Source organism: Protopterus annectens, chromosome 6.part0 (assembly GCF_019279795.1).
Source record: "Protopterus annectens isolate FY-2018-M chromosome 6.part0, PAN1.0, whole genome shotgun sequence".
Classification (NCBI taxonomy): domain Eukaryota; kingdom Metazoa; phylum Chordata; order Ceratodontiformes; family Protopteridae; genus Protopterus; species Protopterus annectens.
The window spans coordinates 352,437,254-352,457,593 of record NC_056737.1 but is presented as its reverse complement, the minus strand read 5'-3'; positions in this window follow the sequence as shown (position 1 = coordinate 352,457,593).

Below are 20,340 nucleotides of genomic sequence, written 5' to 3'. Positions count from 1 at the left end.
TACATGGCATATCTAAGGAATACACTTAATAAATAAATGTGGGAAATAGAATCATGGAATGTTAAAGGGCTCCAAAGCAAGAAGAAAAGAAATCTATTCTTACACCTTACATTAAAAACCACAGCCGACCTGATACTAATACAAGAAATGCACTTGACTGCAGATCAATGGGCGGAAATTAGCAGAAAGAAATGGATAAGTCAAATCATAGCTTCAGAGGGGAAAACAAACAGTGCTAGGGCTGCCATAATAATTAAAAAACAATTTAAGGAAAAAATACTTAAAACCAAAGCTGACAAGGAGGGAAGATGGTGCTATGTAACATTTAATAGTCCTACAATACCAAAACCTATAATGGTACTTAATGTTTACACACCCTGTAATAACCAACAACACTTTTTATGTCATTATACCCAACCTTAAACCAATTTAAAGATCACTACCTAGTGATTGGAGGTGACTGGAATACATATCAAAACCCAGAAAAGGATAAATCTAATCTGACCAAATCACATAATAAACAAGCCACATTAGCCCTTAATGAACTCAAACAAGATTTCAAACTATATGACCCTTTTAAACATGGGAACAGTGCAGATAAAACAGGGAAATTCACATTCTATTCGCAATGCCACAAAATGTGGTCAAGGATAGACTTCTTCTTAATCTCTGACATATTCATTAACATGGACCCAACAATAACTATACATACCAGGTTCTTTTCAGATCACTCCAAAATCACACTGAACATTAACTGGGACAAAAAGATATATTTAGAGAATAGGGGTCATAATTGGTCATTAAAACCTAATTTACTTTCCAAAATGAATGTAATAAAAGAAACAGAAGCAATACTAAAAATAGCTCTTACAAATATCACTAACTCCCAAGTACCAACTGACATAGAATGGGCTGCAACCAAAGCACAAATCAGAGGATTGTTTATCAAAAAAGCAGCATACTATAAAAAAAATACAACTGAAAGAGGAGCATATACTGAAAGGGAAAATGGAGCATCTTGAAAAAGAACTAATAAATAACCCTAAGAACCAAACAGAAGCAGAAATTTTAAAACTGCAAAGGGATCTATATATGTTAGAAACCAGGAACCTATCTTTCTATGAAGCCAGAATGTTAGCCACTTACGCAGAAGAAGCTCAAATACCATCTAGAGCTCTGGCCAGAATTATCTGCCAACACAAAAATGCCTCCAATATATCAGAAATAAACTACAGAGACAAAAACTACACAAAAAATGGAGACATTATTAAAACATTTGAACAAATATACTCTCAAATATATGGAGCACAAATACTACTAACTTCAAAGGAAGATAGAACACTTTTTCTTCAAAAACTGAAATTCCCTAAACTCAATTTAGACCAACAAAAAAAACTAACTGAGCCGATATCCATCAGTGAAATTATTACAACAATCAAACACTTAAAAGTGCATAAGGCTCCGGGTCCGGATGGACTCACATCAGAATTTTACAAAGCATTTTCCCCCTTGATAGCCAAACTACTATACTATACACTGAATTACATAATAAACTATAAAATAAATGATATCCACTTTAATGCCTCTAAAACTATATTTATATTAAAAGAACACACAGACCCCAAAAACCCCGACAGCTACAGACCCATCTTCCTCTTAAATATAGATACTAAAATATTTACCTCTATACTTGCAAACAGAATGAAAAATCTGATAGAAAAAATCCTCTCCCCAGAATAATCCGGTTTTACACCACATAGACAGACTAGTGACAATACATTAACATTAGATGCACTAATATCCTACGCTAACGGGTACAATATCAACATCTACACAATGGTAGTGGATGCCCACAAGGCATTTGATAGGGTTAATCTAGAATTCTTACTCCAAACACTACCCTACTTTAATATACCCAATAACTTCATTCAGATCATCCAAACCCTCTATAGCAACCCATACACATCTCTAAATAAAACTTGGTCAAATAGGATCCTAATAAAAAATGGAACAAGACAAGGAAGCCCACTATCACCCTTCCTATTTAACCTATACCTAGAACCACTCTTTCTATACATTAAACAAAATACATATCACAATCCTCCATCAATACACAACTTCAAAATATACCTCACTGCATTTGCAGATGATCTGAACATATACTGCACTACACCAAATTCAGATATAAACAAAATAATAGCTGCAATTGAACATTTCTCGACTATGTCTAACTACAAACTAAACCTTAATAAAACTAATATTTTCCCCCTAAAAACACCCAAACTCATCTCACTAATACCATTGTTAAACACAATAAAAATTAAAGAAGAAACTAAATACCTGGGAATCACCTTTTTCCACAGTAACAAAGACTTCTACCAACACAATGTAAACCTTAAATGGCAAAATATAATTCAAGACTGCAAAAGATGGAACAACCTAAAACTACCATTCTTGGCCAAAGTATCAATAATCAAAATGAACATTTTACCTATAATGTATATATTCATGACATCACAGACAACAATACATAATAAATTCTTCAAACAAATTCATACCTTCCTAGCAAAATTTATATGGGAACCCAAAAAAAACAGAATCTCCTATCCAAAATTAACACTCCCCAAAAGCAAAGGAGGACTAAATCTACCAGATTTTAAAATGTACTACTCGATCATTAACACTAACAGAATATTGAGAATAGCTGAACATAACCCGTCAATGGAAAATTGGTCTCCTCTCTGGGTGACAATATATTATAGATATATTAAAGCTCTAGGTTTCAATCCCAAAGCACTTCCATTCCTGAAGCAGAAAGAAATACAAACTTATAACATTATAAAGCCCTTAAAACATTCTATCAACCTAGTGCAAAAACTCTTTCAATTCTTGAACCTTAGACATGCCATGACAATACTGCAACCCCTTCATAAAAACCCAAATTTAAAAAGAAACAATAAGATGCTGGACTTAGTCCCTTTTCCCAGACTAAAAGATAAAACAATCCAAGATATCTATCCCTACCTTAACTGTTCAATACAAGAAATGAGGGCCAACTTAAACCTCCCTAAATCACACATAATAATCCTAAGACAAATCAAAGAACTGTGTTCCAGTTATCTCCAAAATATTACTATTACCAATAGTGACATGGAAACTTGTAGCAGGCTTTGGAAAACTATTATCACAACAAAGAAAACTATTACCAATTCATATAAAATGATAAATGAAATCAAATACCAGAAGGACCTCCTCTTCTCTAACTACTGGAGAAAAATTAAACCATCCATAAATGATCAGCAAATAAGCCAGGCAATCAATCTAACACTGAAGATTCTACCCCTCAAAAAGTTAGCATACACTCAGCTAATGATCAATAATAATGCTTATTTTACACCTACAATTCTACACAAATTTAACACATCAAAATCACCTTTCTGCCCACACTGTAAGGATCAGATAGATGACTTAATCCATGTATTTTGGAGCTGTAAATGTGTCTATAAACTCTGGAACTCTCTCAAGGTACAATTACAAAAAACGGGTTATTAAACATCAACATTAACTTGGGAATTCACTCTGTTACACATTCTCCCACCCAACATCCCAAGAAAACAAGCAAATACACTTTTAACAATTTTCCTACTAATGAAACTGTATATAGCTTTTAAATGGCTAGATACGATAAATATCTCTTGGGAGGGTTTTAAACAAGTAGCTATACAACACCTTTTAGCTCATAAAATAGTAATAGATAAAAGAAACAAAAACAGGAAATCCAGAGAAATTTGGGAACAAACCTTTAACATCATATTAGCATAATTCATCACACAGCAACTTAGAAATACACTATAATGGAACCAAAGAACACATACAAGTTCAGATATTAAATAATAACTTGGATATTACGAATGTATATACTGTCTATATAACTGTGGCATTAACAATGAAAGCATCTATGTACATAGTGTAAATAGATATGTTGTATGAACTATATCCTGTGGTATTTGACATCAATGTATAACATATGTATATGTGTGTATGTATGTATGTATGTGTATGTATGTATGTGTATGTATACATATATATATGCACACGGTCATGTTGTAAGATGGTTTTTATTTGTGACATTTATTAATGTAAAAATAAAAATAAAAATAAAAATTATTGAAAAAAAAAAAAAAAAACAGAGAAACAAAAAGGAGACAAAGATCAGAACAGAGATAAGGATTGAATTCACTAGGCCTAAAATACAGTTGCACAGTTTAAACATATATGCAGCAAATATTGTTTTAGTTAATCAGAAGTGCAGAAAAGAGTTGAAAATATAGTTTCACAGCAGTTTTTGAAAAAATAACAGAGCACGGGCAGAAGGCCTAACTCACTGCAGCTTTAAGCAAATAAGTACAAACTGGTTTAAACACTGGCTATTTATGGGAGAGAAACTGGAGCCAGTCAAAATATCCAATAAATAAAAAAAAAACAAAAAAGAACAGAGCCCTGTGTAGTACTTCTAGCCAGATCAGACCAGACTGAATCCCCCTTCCACGAAGAAACAGCTAGGCCTCTACAGACAAAAGATTGTATTACAAGCTCCAAAGGTCACAAAAAGTAATAAATATTCAGCTCTATGATAGTGTTTTTCAAGCACAGCAACAAGTAAAATGCACAGAACAAATAGTACAATTGAGCTTCTGGTTGCTTTTCATTATAGTTACAAGGACAAAACCTCCCCAAATAACAATGTAGGTGCAGTTACAATGAATACAGTATACTTGTAACTCTAGCTTGTGAAACTTGTATTATACATTACTAGCAGTGATAAAAGTATGGATCTGTTTAAAACTATTAGCAAAATGGTATAGGCCTATTTTACATATTTTATAGTTTTCTTCATGGATACAATAATAAAAACATCATCTGTATTATTAGATGTTAGAATTGTAATATGGACTTTTAAGGGGGAGATTAAGGGGGGAAATTAGTAGGAGAGTAGGATATAAGAAGTATTAGGATCACTTTTATGTGGTTAGCCGTCCTATAGAGATGGAGAAAAGGAAGGCTATAAGGGAAGGACATATGTAAAAAGAGGAAGTAAATATTATGTAAAATTTCCAAGTAGGTTCATGAGGAATAATATGATTTTTATGTTTGAAGGGGTCAGTTGTAATATAAAGATGTTGAAAGGGAAGGTTGGATATCAGAAAAGGAGATAGTTACTCATAGGCTTTTGTGGGCCAAAAGAAGATTGGGTTGCATTAATATTTAAGAGTTTGTCGAAAAATAGTTTGATGTAGTAGTTAAGACAGTCTTTTTTTAGTTTAATGGAAGAGCTTTTGTATTTTCTTTAGTTCTGAGATCAGAGGGAATTGAATACCATAGTTGTAATGCTCAAACTAAAAACAGTGATTTGCTCATGGTGATTATTATATTTTATTAGTAGTTCATTTATGTTTTGAGATCCTGTTTCTGTGGATGTGTTATTTCATCATCATCATCATCATCTTTCGTCTTTTCCCGTTGGGGTTGCCACAGCGGATCATCTCTTTCCATTTCTTCCTATCCTCTGCATCTTGCTGTGTCACACCAACCTCCTGCATGTCCTCTCTCACCACGTCCATAAACCTTATCTTAGGCCTTCCTCTTTTCCTCTTACCTGGCAGCTCCATCCTTAGCACCTTTTTCCCAATATACCCATCATCCCTCCTCAGCACATGTCCAAACCAATGCAATCTCATCTCTCTTGCTTTGTCTCCAAACTGTCCAACATGAGCTGACCCTCTAATATACTGATTCCTAATCCTATCCATCCTAGTCACACCGAGTGCAAATCTTAACATCTTTAACTCTGCCACATCCAGCTCTGACTCCTGCCTTTTTGTCAATGCCACTGTCTCCAACCCATATAACATAGCTGGTCTCACTACCCTCTTGAAGACCTTCCCTTTCACTCTTACTGGTACCTGTCTATCACAAATCACTCCTGACACTCTTCTCCACCCACTCCACCCTGCCTGTACTCTCTTCTTCACCTCTCTTCCACGTTCACCATTACTCTGAACTGTTGATCCCACGTACTTAAACTTGTCCAACTTTACCAACTCTACTCCCTGCATCCTCACCATTCCTCTACCCTTCCTCTCATTTCCACACATATATTCTGTCTTAGCCCTGCTGACCTTCATTCCTCTGCTCTCTAGAGCATACTTCCACCTCTCCAGAGTCTCCTCAACCTGATTCCTACTCTCACTACAGATCACAATGTCATCTGCAAACATCATAGTCCACGGGGACTCCTGTCTGATCTCATCTGTCAACCTGTCCATCACCACTGCAAATAAGAAAGGACTCAGAGCTGATCCGTGATGTAATCCCACCTCCAACTTAAATGGATCTGTCACTCCCACTGTCCACTGTCACACTACCCTCGTACATATCATGTACCACTCTTACATACTTCTTTGCCACTCCCGACTTCCTCGTACAATACCACAACTCTTCTCTAGGCACCCTGTCATATGCTTTCTCCAAGTCTACAAAGACACAATGCAACTCCTTCTGACCTTCGCTGTATTTCTCCAATAACACTCTCAGAGCAAACATTGCATCTGTAGTGCTCTTTCCTGTCATGAAACCATACTGCTGATCACTAATCATCACCTCCCTTCTTAATCTAGCTTCTCCTACTCTTCCCCATAACTTCAAGCTGTGACTGATCAATTTTATCCCTCTGTAGTTACTGCAGCTCTGCACATCACCCTTATTCTTAAAGATAGGTACCAAAACACCTTTTCTCCACTCCTCAGGCATCCTCTGACTTTCCAAAATTTCATTAAACAATCTAGTTAAAAATTCCACTGCCATTTCTCCTAAGCACCTCCATGCTTCCATTGGTATGTCATCTGGGCCAACAGCCTTTCCATTCTTCGTCCTCTTCATAGCTGTCCTTACTTCCTCCTTGCTAATCTGTTTCACTTCCTGATTCACTATCCCCACATCATCCAACTTTCTCTCTCTCTCATTCTCGTCATTCATCAGCCTCTCAAAATACTCTTTCCATCTACTCAACACACTCTCCTCTCTTGTGAGTACCTTTCCCCTCACTATCCTTTATCACCCTTACTTGCTGCACATCTTTCCCAGCTCTGTCCCTCTGTCTAGCCAATCGGTACAGGTCCTTTTCTCCCTCTTTAGTGGTGTGTTATTTCATAATGAGTATAAATAGAAAAGACAGATTTGACTGTAATTCTTTTAGGTTTTATTTCTCTCACATTTCTTACATAAATGGCTAAACATGGATTAATACTTTAATCTACTTGGCACTCAAGGTTTTTATGATAGATTTTTTTGTATATACAACATTCTAGGTCAAGATGCCTTTGTAACTTTTTTTGGATATCATGAAATCTATGATACTTATAGCTGTTTATGGACTCCCAAATAACATTCCTGCTATATAGTTTTTTCAGAGGCTGGTAGTCTTGATTTTCTGTTCATTTTATCAAGCTAAAAATGCAAGCTTTCACATTTCTGTATACTAACAAACTTCTGATTAACACACAGCATAGCTTCTACAATTCCACAGCACATTTACCACACTACTGTCATTTACTAACACTGGTAACTACCACAGGAACAAAAATAACTATGTATACTCTATTTTCCTTGACTTGTCAAAAGCTTTTGACATGGTTTCTCACTCCAAACTTATAAATATCCTCTCTGACCTAAATTTTTGTAAGTCTACTCTTAACTGTTTCCAGGATAACCTTACTGGACGCCAGCAAGCTTTTTCTTGGCAACACACCCTATCACCCCTTCTGCCAGTAACACTAGAGGTCCCGCAAGTCTCTATCCTAGGTCCACTTCTATTCTCTATATTTACTAATAACCTCTACCTGTCTGCCCCACAGTCTACACTCATCCAATATGCAGATGACCCAATAGTAATATGTGCTGCTTCCTCACTTCCTCAGCTTCAGAAACTGATGCAAGATTCCTCTCATGCAGTTGAGTCCTGGCTTACAAACACTCAACTAATACTCAACCCCAATAAAGCCAAACTAATGATCTTCCATCCTACCAAAGTAGCCCCATCCACCAATACATTTACCATCACCTCACTAAATAACACTATTATATCTCCATCCCCCAATACCAAACTTTTAGGAGTTGAAAATGACTGTAAGCTTAGGTTTGACAATCACATTTCCCAAACTGTAAAAATGTTCATAAAAAACTAGATGCACTCTACAGAAATAAACATTACTTTACTAAACATTCTAAAATTGCTATTGTCTAATCCCACCTAATCTCCACTCTGCTGTACGCAACCCCATACTCACTAATCTTCAAAAATCTGAGATACTAAAACTCAAATCCTGCTATAACAATATAGCCAGATTTGTCACTAACTTGCCAGCTAGATCACATCATTGCCATGTACTCAGTCAACTCAACTGGCAAGAATTCCCCAACTACTATATTATATTCAGTTAACCATGGCCCACAAATTCCTCTTTGATCCCGAAAAAAACACCTGCTCTACAAAAGTTAGTCCAGCCTTATGCCATTAGCAGAACCCTACGCTCCACTAACAAAAATACATAAAAATCAATGCAGCAAAAAATCAAGCAGGAGATTCCTTCTTCTCAAATTATATAGGTAAAATCTGGACTGTATTGCCTGATAATATCACCACCATATTATCACTAGTCCAATTTAAAACAACTCAAAAAACTCACCTATTAAACAGATGGTTGTGTCCCTGCTCTACTCCTGACTAACACCCCCCTCTCTGTCACTGCCCTTATCACTACTTCTGTTTATCTAACATCTCTCTACCAATCTCTTCCTTTGTCTACCCTATATAACTTTTAACCCCGCCTACCTAAGCATACTACTTATTCACTCTATTCCTGGCATAAGGAATTCTCCTATCCATACAATTTATTTTCCCACACACTATGATAAAAGACTTACCATAAAGTAATGTTTATGTGAAATAGGAATGTCTAATGATGTTTACCCCTGTAAATATGTCAACATGAAATATGACTGTCTAATGATTGTAAATATGAATGTTCACAGGAATTATGTATTACTAGACCTTCTACATTGTTTCACTATATAATTCAACCTGTCTGTTCCTCTGAATATCACCTGTTATTGTCTGACATTATCATGTAATAACTTTGAAAGTCCATGTTAACATTTTAACATACTCAGTATCTTGTTGTACTGCTTATTTTATGTGGAGCTTTACTCTCTGGGCCTCCGCTGAAAATGGATGTGTCCAGTCAGACTTTCCTGGTAAACAAATGTAAAATAAATAAAAATAAATAAAATTTCTGTTATTTGATGCAATTCTGCATCAAAAATACCTTTACCGTGAAGAAGCCAGGCCTTCAGTATTTATACTGTCATTTATAGTGTCTCTGATTTCAGAGAAATGATTGAAGTGCTTTCATTATGCATGGCTAAGACTTTGAAAATTAACAGACTGTACTTCCCTTTGATCTGCTAAGCAATGGTAAAGGAGTACTTAGCCCTAAAGCTGCGTTTGTATCACTGCTGTTAACTTTCGTAGTGCTAGATTATTTTTTTTTTAACTGAGAGGTTGTATCCCTGTCTCCTGCTTGCTGAGTACTACTATCTTATCACAAATCATTAGCCAAATTAAGATCATCGTTTAATATCCTTAATTTTAATATTTTCTGTTGCAGCATTTCTGTTCATGATTTTCTGGCTTAAAGAACCTTCAGCATAGTACATGGAAGGAGGGATTAGTGTCTTTCTTTAATGATTGAGTGATCTGCAGATTCTATAAGGTTTGCTATGAGTTTAAGGCATATCTCAAGTAAAAGAAAAAAATCTCTAGACCTGAATAGGTATACTATCCTATACTCTACCTGTTTTATAAGGCTGGGATTTAATTATTAACTATACTTTTAACATTCAGGCTTACAAGCAAGACTATCGACTAGCAAAGAAAACAAAGAGAAATCTGCTGCCTGGAACTCAGCTCCTTAATCCAATATATAAGCTACCCTAAATGACAACAAGAAAAGCTTAAGGTGTTTATGGCTCATTCATTTCATAGTATACGCCTAATATCTTTTAAAATGTAATCACTAATTTAGTATGATTTAGTGTTATCCCTCCTCAAAGCAAACTTTTACAATTTTATTCATCACCATTCAATTTCAAAAGAATGGTTCACCTCAGAAACTGGAAAATGACTCTACCAAACATTCACAGGCAAACTTTCTGTATCTCAAAAACCTTTTTTCACTTAAAAATCTACACATCAAAGAAATGTATTATGCCTATCAGAGGTTCAACGCTAAACTTCACTTTTTCACCATTAATATTTTAAACTGAACAGAAATTCTTTGAACATATTGCATGTGTGTTACTACTGAACATGGAAAAAAAGTACACATCTTACCAGTATTAATAACAGCCATGGTGCCTCATTCCTTAGCTCATTTTCCTGAAGTCTATATATTTGATGGATCTTGATAGCAGTTATGATCCAGTAAAGATAATTCTTTCCAGATTGTGAAAAAGCTTCTTCCCTGCATATAGGTTTCTGAACTCCTCCAAGCTGGTCAACAGAGAATCTGTCTTTGCTTTGACATTTTCTAGTGAGTACACAATTTTGGCTATTTCACACTTCTTATGTTATAATGAAACTTGTCAAGTCATTTGGGTGGAAGATCTCTCTGCAATGGTAATCAGATTCGCTGCAAAAAAAAATTTCTTAGGCCGAAATGTATTCTGCTGATGTTAGGTGCGGTTATATCATGCATCTCTGACTCTCTCTGACACATCCTTCTGTCAGTGCTCCAATCCAGTCTTGGACTGCCTTTTTTTAAACATTTTCGTGTTAAATATATCTCAAGAATGAAGAGGAAAAGGAAATGCTAAGTGAGATCTGGAAGACCAGTGAGGGAGGGGAAGAAAGGAATGCTGAAAGTATGAGAGTACCGAGCAGAATAATAGAAACAGTGGATAGTGTGTCAATGAAAAAGGGAAATTATAGAGTTAGATATTTGGACCAGGTGTAGTAGGAGAATGTAGAAATTGAACTGGCTGAATAGAAAGGAAGATATGATATATTATAGATTATGCCATGTATAGAAAAAGGGCCGGGGAGCTTCTTATTGTTTTTGAACATAAATGTAAGGAAGCAAGGGTACTTCAAAAGGAATGGTAGAGTTATTTACAATTTTGAAAATAAGTAGAAGAATAAAATAAATCGGATGGACTCATGGTAGAAACAGATGATGGACACCTTGGGAAAAACAGTTGATCTGGTAAATTCATGCAGATATAACGCATCAGAAAGATCAAGCTGCAGGAAAGGAATTGTAGATGAAGTGGGAAAAATAAAATATGATGCCTCCTGTAACTGAGTGGGAAGAGGGGGAATTGTAACTGAGATCAACATCATGAGCTTTGCGTAGTTCCTATCTCCAAATTTATATAGTGTAGTTATTGGTAACATATATAAATGGAGGTAGATTTAAAACATGTGACCTGGGAATGTCACATTGTCACGTGCTGTTTGGTAAAGGCAGTGATGGAGTGGAATCGCTTATCTCACAAACAGCCATTTGAAACCTAGAATTTTGAAAAGTAGAGGGAAGAATAAGGTTGTTCAAATGAGGCAAGAAATAGAATTTTATTCACTGTGATAAAACAAGAGGATTGCTATGGACTACAGGGGACAAAAGAGCAGGAAAAGCAGAAAGAAAGAAGGGAGGAATTGATCCATTTTGAGTTTTTTATAAGTTGATGCAAGTTATAAGGATTTTAATTGGACCTGGAATGGAGGGTGGTACTAAAATACTAGAGAGTGATGTCTGGGATGTAATGGGTTACAGCCTAGGAATGCTGTACAGATTGAAGGCTAAAAAGGGAGGATTAGTGCCGCAAGATTGTTTGGAGCTATGAGGATCTGAAGATACTCTTGATGAGATGGTAATGCAGAGAGCATAAATGCTCTTTACTAGCGACATCAGCATGGCAAGCTGATGTCGCTGGTAAAGAGTATTGGTAGAGACACAGTTTGATGTTTAACTGATTTATGTAGGGAGGGTCCATATTTAAGAAGTTACATGTAACTAAGCTGTTAGCAGAAAAGAGATGCAATGAATGAAAAAATAACAGTTAATAGCTACATCACAATGGAATACGTTATAATGTCCTTTTCATAAATTTTTAAAAAACGTAAGCAGTTATGTTGTGTTAAAATTCCCACATCTTGAGGTACCCTGGGATTCAACAAGCTCTGCACGGCATGCAGGAATAGTGCGAGAGCTGCTGCACCCAATATGACCGACGAGCGATCCAGGAACGAGCTCCTGGGAGGTGCACGAGCTTTCCTACACTATTCCTGCATGGACACAGCTCCTGTATGCTAATTACCCCATTTGCAGGTGAAAAACATGCAAATGAGGTGAATTAGTGCTCCAAGAAGCAGGCAGGCATCTGTGCAGGAATAGTGTAACCTGCAGAAATGTATTCGGCTACTAACCGAATACATTTCTGCAAATTACAAAACGGAGGCATGACAGCTCCAAAGAATTCAATGTAGTAGGAGTGCCAATGGCCAAATATATGGCCATTGTCATGGGAAATAGTTGCAAAATTATAAAAAATAACTTTTATTTATTTTTTGGCCCATATCGGCAGTTTAACCATAGGGCAGTGTTGCGCAAATGGGATCGGCCTGAAAATAAGAAAAAAAGTTGGAAATTAGCATTTAAATCAAAATCAGCATTCTGTCATAATAATCAGTGGCATGCATAAGACAACAATACCATGGAATAGTGGTTGCTAAGGGGGAAGGCTGAGTGTCAGTTTTGTAGCAATGCATTAGCAGTCAGTTTTAAGCAAATGAGGGGAATGATGTTGAATCACAGATTTCCCCTCACTGTTAGCTTGCACTCAACTGTGTATTTGCAGCAACACCATGGTATAAGACTAAGAGATAGATTATCTCATAAGGGGGAGTGTCATGCATGCTGTAAGCTTATTGGAGCTCTGTGGCCCATCTTTACCCTTAGTTAAGCACAGCTAAGGAAGGGGATATGTGTCTAAGGCTGCCTAGCAGTGTTTACATTGCCTAAACTGGTGTGTGTGCTGCGCAGCAGGTTTAAAAAAAAAAAAAAAAACGGAAATAGCTGCTCTGTTCACATCTGAGCACTGGGTATGCACGGTGCGCCTCGGGGCTTAAACAGGAAAGGAATTGGAAGGGAAAACAGCAGTAGGAAGGCAATCAAGGAGAACTAGCATAGCTGGCAGGTGAAATGTATCAGAATCAGCCAGTTACACAGGCAGCAGCCCAGCCCAGCATACTACTATATACTATGCAAACACCTTTCACTCTGGTTTCCAGTGGGACCTAAGTAGTTGTGTGAGAGATGTAATGTCAGTAGCCAGACTTGTGGCACTGGTACAGGTTGGGAGCAGCATTTCAGTACATCAACAGTACAAACCCACAATGCTAGAGATTATGCAGATCTTTTCATTACTACACTGCAGCAACAGACTATGTTATCTGACATATGCATGAAGATACTTTACAGATGAAGATGGATAAGCAACAGTGGTCTGCTAATATGCCCTGGTGCCTTACCTGCATTCTCCTCATCCATTGTGTGGGTAGCACCTGCCTCCACAATGCTATCATCAGGTTCTTGGCTTGGTTGGTGGGCCAGTGCCCCAAGGCTGTTGAGGAGCTCCTCAGCATGTATCAGTGGGGGCTGGATGGTATGACTCCCACCTGTGGCTAGCTGGTCCCTCCTAACTGCAGCAGCATACTGACGGGTGTGGTGGATGAGGTCAGTGCAATGATGTCGTACCTGCTCATAATTGCGGTTATGCAGGCCGACATTGTTTACCGTGTGGATGAGCTCATTCCACAGGGCAGTCCTCTCCTGCAGATCATGGACTGTATGCCCAAAGAGGGTTCTGTGGTGATGCATGAGGTAGTTGATTAGTATTTCATTCTCCTGTGGATTATAATCAGGGAGATGCTCTTGTGACATGGTGCCAGGAAGACATAAACAGGAAAAAAGGTCTGAGGACCTCATAATGCAAGGCTATAATAGTTGTTAATTGACATCCCCCTGCCCCACCATATCTGCAACAATAATCTGAATGCACAAATCAATGGTATGATGGTATAGATATTCCCATTAACCCAAAACACCAGATTTGGAACAGTTGGATAGCAAACAGAATACATGGATATATGGAACCACAGTGGCCATTTCAATGGCATGCAGGTTACATTGATCGTAACAGGCCACCAATGATAGTATTTCAACATGGAACAATAATAGAAACATATTTCAATATTTATTGAACAATAGGACATATGTCCCAACAGTAGGTTTGGTGTAAACATACCCATTGATTTGTGCATTTAGATTATTGTTGCAGATATGGCGGGGGGAGTAATGTCAATTAACAACTTATATATCCTTGTAGTACTCACAACTTTAATGATCATTACTCTAATCATTAAGGTACAGGTATTATTACAATGCCCTATGGTCTTGGTTTGGGCAGTGGTATGTTTGTACACAGTATATACTTCAACTATCTTATAGCTAAATCCTTGCATCTCTTACATGGTGGACCTGTGGAGGGAATGTTTGTTAACACTATTTGACTGTTTCTACACATATTCCCAGATTCAAAGTTATTATTATGCACATACCTCTCAATCTCTTTTGATGTACATACACTGGACAAAGCTTGACAACATGGGGGTACAAATAGGGACATGTTTTGAATATTGCTGTCATAAACTTGGAGAGTTGCATGAGTGACAGGATTTGTTTTAATATACATTTTTTGAAGGTTTTGAGGTCTGAAAATCAAATGTATGTCATTATTTCATGACTACAATTCTGAGATCATCCCACTGATTTGCCAGGGGAACAGAGGAACCGGCAGAAAATATGACCCAGTTATCTGGACATTCTGAATAATCTGTACAGTTGAAAGGTATGATTATGCATACAGCTTACTACCACTCCCATGATTCAAACCATGGCTGTGTCTGCTAAAAATACAACAATTTAAGTCACAGTAGAGTGTGCTATTTGGATATTGCTGTCTATCTCTTCAGTGTTTTCTGTCTAAGTTTCTCTTGGTTGTACAATCTGATCTTGTACTTACAACAGTCTTATACAGACATTCCAAGACATTTTTTTATGTAGCACAGCATGGGTAACAGTGGTTAATACAACATTACTATTCAGAAAACGCAACAATAAATGTAATACAATACCAGAGTAAACACAACCAGTCCAGGATTTAGAGCTGTATTGCCAGGCAGTTACAGTTTTATTTAAATATACCCTATATGGGACTATTACTGTCACATTGTCTGGTTTATTCAGTACAACCCATACTACAGTTTTTATACTACCAGATGGCTTTCTACTACTTTATATTTATTTGGTATGACTACTACAAGCAGGATTGTTACTTAACAGCCTCGTGACGCAGCCTCTGCAGCCTACTTGCATGGGCTTCCTGATTCACAGCCCACTTACCTGCAGCTGTAAAGGAAATACAGACATATTTAGGCATACATATCCATCACATAGACCCACTGGACTTTAGTAAACAGTAATGGTATGACTACTTACACACTGCTGGGACATCACTCATCTGCCTTCCTTTTTGGACCCACTCATCCATGACCTCCCTCTTTCTCCACTTTAAGTCAGCATAGTGGTGCCTGACCTGCTCACCAGTTCAAGGGATACCAGTGGCACTAGTGAGCTCATGAGTGAGATGGTCCCAGGCTTTTGCTTTATATTGGGAGCCCTGGTACTGGCCCTGCAGCAGTCTCTCATCATGTTTTTTTACCAGGAGTCCTGCCATGACCTTGGACTCCTGTATGCCCCAGTGATGCGGCCAGAAGCATAATCCCTCTCCAACTCCAGCCATCCTGCCTACAGTGGGAAGCTGCAACCAGTTATGAGCTGTATTCCCACCTGTAGGGTTTAGATATGGCCAATTTCCCACCCTTTGTTGTGAATGGATGGTTTTGAATATACTGAGCTAAGCTAAGGTACGGGCAAACCTGCTTAGCTAAGGTTGGCATTACTTAAAGGGACAGATTCAGCACTGCTTACCAATGGGCAAATCCACTCAGCTGGGCTACTCATTGCTTAGCAGTCATATTTACACAATGCTTACACCTGGTAAGCAGAGTTGTACAATGCTTAGCATTGCTTATATTTAATTTTATAAACTATCTGTTGTATGGCATTGATTCATCATTCATTATATATTATAAATTTGTTTACTCTCACTGACATCCCCCAATGTGCTTTCATTACATTTATTCATGGGTGACTATACTGTATGGGGCACTTGTGTTTATATGGGGATTTCACAGCTTTATTACACTGACACCTCACATCTGGACCTAATGCAGTACTCTGGTTAACAAATGTATGTTATTTAGTAGGTAATACTAAAAAAGAATTGTTTAAATACTGCTTTCACATGTAAAATGTGAAGTGGTTATTGAATCGGGAATGGCTGTGCACAACACATATGCTCTGACCACTACACTATTACAATACTGCTTATGCTGGATGCCTCTTGCTATTTAACTTCTTGTGCTGTTTAAGCTGGACTAAGCATAGCTAAGCAATGGGCACACCCACACAGCTACACTTAAACTTTATCGCATTTATAAAAAAAAGTTTTGTTGTGTTATTTTATCTATACCGTTGAGAATATCCCTGCTAATGCTAAACCTGTTATTTTATTAGCTTTCTGCTTTGTGGGGCAATTGTCCCTTTTGGCTTTGTCCACATTACTTACTCTGATGGGTTGGGAGGTGTGCGCTATGTGCATATGCTGCCTATGTTATCCTAATAACTTTTGGCTTGGTAGCATACCTCTCAACCTCTTACAGCAAAATATCTGGACAAAGCCTTCAATGACAGGGGGGGACAAATATGGGTGGATTTTAAATATTGCTCTTACAATCTTAAAAAGATGATAGAATAATAGGTTTTACATTAGCATGAATTTCTGACAAATGTGTGGAGTCTTAAACTCAAATATTTTGTCATTATTTAATGGATGACTTCAATCCTCAGCTATTTGCCAGACAGGTACACATTTTAGGGGGAACACCATAAATATGAAGCAAACATCTGGGCATTCTGCGAAAATCTGTACAGTTGAGAGGTATGCCGGTAGGGAAGATTGTCCCTTTTGCCTTTGACCACTTTTGTTTTCCTGATGGGTTGGGGGTGTTACAAGTGTTCTTGCTCATTTTTAATTGCTGAAAGGCAATTCTAGAGTGCAGGGGCATGTGTATTGTGAGAGTTTTGCTCTCAGACATACCCCATGTACTCATACACAGTTCCATGTCCGTTTAACAGCAAAGCCAGCACACCTTCATGAACATGTAAGGTGCCCTACCATGCTGTATGGAAATGGTCACTGCCATGCAGGAATAACTTATTCCTACACGGCTGCTTGCTAAATCCTGGGGGGAGAATTATAGATAGTCAAAAAGCATATATGATCATGATATAACACATGCCATTTTACATATGGAATGTTTTACTTATTAGAATATGCTGCATAAGATAATGTGAAAAATCTGAGTAATATGGTTCATCAAAAGTAAACAGCACATTTGTACCTTTTTTCCTCTGTTATATAACAAAACAAAAATGATACATTAAAAAATACTTATGCAGCATGACAGTTGGTATTATATCCTCTTTGTCACATGACTGGCGGGGCTGAAATTAAATATTTTTTTATTTGATGACTGATGCATCACTCTGCCCACAAAGACACAATTATGAAAGGCTAACTGCAAAGGGTAACATTTTAATGACTCTTTTCGTGAAAAAATATATTCAGCCATTCATTCTTTTTCCAACATATATGTTACTGTATTCAGAGTCACAGGGAAGCCAGAATCTATCTCAATATGCAAAGAAACTATCCCAGGGCAGGGTGCTACTCTGCTGCAGGATGCAGTCTCTCTCAAACACACACACACACACACACACACACACACACACACACACACACACACACACACACACACACACACACACACACACACACACACACACACACACACACACACATGCACACACACACACACACACACACACACACACGCACACACACACACACACACACACACACACACACACACACACACACACACGCACACACACACACACACACACACACACACACACACACACACACACGCACACATATACGTACGTGCATGGCATTACAACATACAGGCAATTTGGAAGAAACCACAGCATGCAGGGAGGGAAAACCCAAGCTGACGCAGTGAAGACATACACATACTGTACAAAACTTACCCCAACTAGGAAATGAACCAGGGAACCAAGAGATGAGAGGCAACAATACCAAATGTTGCACCACTGTGTTTCTAAAGATAAAAAATCTGCAAATTGCACAGCATGTCATATTTTTTAGTAATCACAGTAAGAATTTTGTACACAAAATATAAGACCACCTATTCACTCTGAAGAAAGTGGCAGAAAGGTTAATGTAATCAGACTATAGTTTTGTACTCTTCAGAGGAATACAATGGAATATAGTTATGTCCCTCTTTTCCAGGCTCCAGCTTTAGCTCTCCTTCATACTCCTTACCTTTCAACAGATTTTGAAAGCAAATTCCCTTCATTTTCTTGATTTGGCCGAAAGGCCTTTAGGTTCTGGGAGACTACAGTAAACTGAGATGGAATGTAAAGGCAGAGAAATCTGCTGGGTTATATCTCACTTGCTTTCTGCATGGCTTGGAATTCCCCAGTCTTTGCTGTAACCATCAGTCGGAAAATTGCAGGTGGAGCTATATGTTCAGTTTCCACATGCATTTGTGTTAACACTTTTCAGTGTTTCTTTATAATCTGCTGTTTGGTCCTAAGAAAACAATGTTTCTTACACACTGAAATGTTACCCGAGCATAACCTTGTGATTTGCTATATACCACTGGACTGTACCCTTTCTAATAAGTCACCTTGCCTTAACTCACATTCCAGAAATGATCATTTCACTATTTTATTTATTGATTTCTTAACTACACACAGTTTTATCCACTGAATTCAGTGCATCAATATGTCAAGTCAAAGGCTGCATTAAATTCCCTAACAATAATTGTGAACATCATTAGCAAAATATGGAAATATTGCCCTTTCATACCTTGATTATGCCTGCTGTAAAAATGGGTGAATATTAAATGGTAAAAGCAGTAAATGACCTGTCTTAAATGAAAGAACAATGTTGTTGTTGTGTCTTTCGGCTTTTCCCGGTTAGGGGTCACCACAGCGGAACTCCAGTCCGCTAATGATTGGTAGTTGATTTTTACATGCCGAGTTACCAGCCCTGATGCACAACCTTCAATGAAGGTATACCCATTCACACATGTCTACACACAGAAGATGCTCTAGCTGAGAATCGAACCAGACAGCGTCTTACTGTGAGGCGACAACGCTACCGCAGCACCACCACCGTGGGTTAAAATGAACGAACAATGTATTTAGGAAAATAAATCTAGTTAATACTTAAGAATGTTGATATGTTAACAATTTAAATGTGTTGTTAAATTATATTACTTGAAAAATGTGTCCTGTTTTTGGTTGATATCTAGATGATTATGTATGTATTTAAGATGAGGAGGAGGTTTGTTGTTTTAGGATTGTGGGCTGGATCCAGCTGAAAGTATTCACTTGTCTTTATCAATACTACCACAGAAAGCAATAACGTCCTGTTCTGAGATGTTAGGTTAAAAATGTGTCCAGGAGATTGGCAAATACAGCATCTACTCCAGATAAGCAGCTAAGTTATCTTCTCCTTGTTCAGCTTGGTGAGTGGGGAATCTGTGTGTCATACAATAGAGTCCCTTATGACAAGAGTCCTAGGTAATGTGTTCCTTGTTCAGCTTGGTGAGTGGGGAATCTGTGTGTCATACAATAGAGTCCCTTATGACAAGAGTCCAGGTTATGTGTTTGCTTGCCTTATGGGCTTTGTTTTGGAGATCCTAAACCTTTTGTGTATTGATTACATTTAAGGGTATTTCCTCAGATGACAATCCTGCTGCATATGACACCAACACTTCTATGGGATGATCAAGCCCACAGGGGTTGTTCACTTCCACCTCTGCCCCACTGTCACATGTAGTGACTGGGCCACTAACCAAACCCGGGCCATATGTGAGGTAGTTGTACCCTGTATATTGTAGAGCAATCTGTACAATCAGTTTTTAAATGGCTTCTTTATTAA